This window comes from Pinus tabuliformis, chromosome 8, assembly GCF_031772625.1.
Source record: "Pinus tabuliformis cultivar Carrire ecotype Pingquan chromosome 8, CPIR1, whole genome shotgun sequence".
NCBI classification, from domain to species: Eukaryota; Viridiplantae; Streptophyta; class Pinopsida; order Pinales; family Pinaceae; genus Pinus; species Pinus tabuliformis.
In genome coordinates, this window is record NC_142294.1 from 1,806,481,956 (window position 1) to 1,806,483,804 (window position 1,849).

Sequence of the window (1,849 nt, forward strand, 5' to 3'; positions counted from 1 at the left end):
GTCTAGGCTAGAGACGTGTTCCGGCATCGTAAAACCTGGTGACTGTCGGCCTCACTGATGGTTGGGTGATTCCTCCTGAGAGACGATAAGCGCCAGTACGGATTGTGCTCCCACGTACCATCGAGTATATATTGGGAGACCCCTATAAGAATAAAACCTTTATCCATAGGAAGCCGTGTCGGCCGCCCTACTGATCGCAATGCACTGAACACAGCATTCGGGAAGATTGACCGCCCATACCTTAAAAAGTATTCTGTGGTTTTGCGATTGGTTTGGCACACCCTCTACCTAGAACTCCAGAGCAGTCCCTTTCATTCCTTTTCAGACTCCTTAACGGAAAAGGTCCATCTGAGCACTTGTCACTTCAGGCTCATTAAAAATCGAAGGAGACTAGAGTCATCTTTTGCTTTTTCTCGACTCTTTAAAATTGAAAAAGTAAGTTGTGTCCAAGCGTCGTTAAAATTTATTTTAAATGGAATATTCATACCCTTTTCCTGCGTTGATCTTTAGGTTGAGAAAATGGAGCCTACCAACCAAGGAATTCCCCTTGGTGGAAATCCTAGTCCCTTCTCCTCTTGGGGAGATGTTGGTGCGCCCCATATGGCCACATTGTCGCTTCCAGGACTGACAATTGGCTTGCCAGTCTGGCTCTTCTCAACCAATGTCGTTTAGAACACCACTATTCCTGAACAGTCGAATCAGCAGTTAGACCAGTCCAGAGTTACCCACCAACCTTCTACTTCCTCTAATTCTTCCTCTCTCCCTTCCTCTTCGCTTGACGGGACTGGAAAAGCTAAAAACCAAGTTCCTAAGGAGAAGAAGGAAAAGAAGAAGAAAGAGAAGAAGAAGAAGGAGCCAAAGGTGACTGGGGGCAAACAAGTGTCGTCTAACGAAAATCCACACACTGCACTGACCAGGCCTAAATCACCATGTGTCATTTGCAAGGGAGACCACTTTCACAGAGATTGTCCCTGCATCCCTCGGATACTAAGGGACTGGTCTCCCCGTTTGCACAATCCGGTGGCATCAACCTCTGATAGCCATGTTGAAAGAACACCGTCAACTAGCGAAAGTGAATTCCCAGGACAAAAAGGGAGAGCTAGATCTCCATGTAGACTGTGCGAAGGCAACCACGCCATCCACCGTTGTCCCTTCTTAGACGAACCGAAAAGAGTTTTGGATGATCGTCCGGTTTCACCGTTACGGCTTCCTCCTGGATATAAAAAACTCTTGCCGAGTCCTTCGTTAGTTGAAAATCCAGCTGGCCCGCTCAAGTGGTCAGCTGAAGCGCCGGTCATTGAAGATGAACCAGTTGAATCCATACCCGACGAAAGTCAAAAGGTCGAGGCGGCAGTTGACCCGGTCTTTCCTTCAGAGGATTTATCTTCGAATGACACAATCACTGAAGAGGATAAAGATGACACCGTCCAAATTCTCTTCATCAACACAGACTCCGACGAACACGGGGGCAATCCACCCATTCCTTTATCACAGGAAGGAATTTCGTCAGAGCGATACCCGGCCGTCTACTCGGTCCCACCACCAAGCAACCTAGTTGTCTCCTTCGACTGGAACCAACTAGGCAGACCCCGTTTGCCAGCAAGCATACCATTCAGAATTATCGTCCAAATATACAGAATAGTCATGGCTGGCACCATCATTGATGAGGGGGCATCTGTGAGTATCCTTTCCTCTACTGCTTGGAAAGCGCTTGGTTCGCCATCGCTTTTGCCTGAAATGAGAAATCTGACAGGCTTTGATAAAGGAACCAGTCGACCTTTAGGGATCCTCCCCAGTGTTCCCATAACATTGAAAGGGAAGACTGTTCAAATGAACGTGATGGTCATTC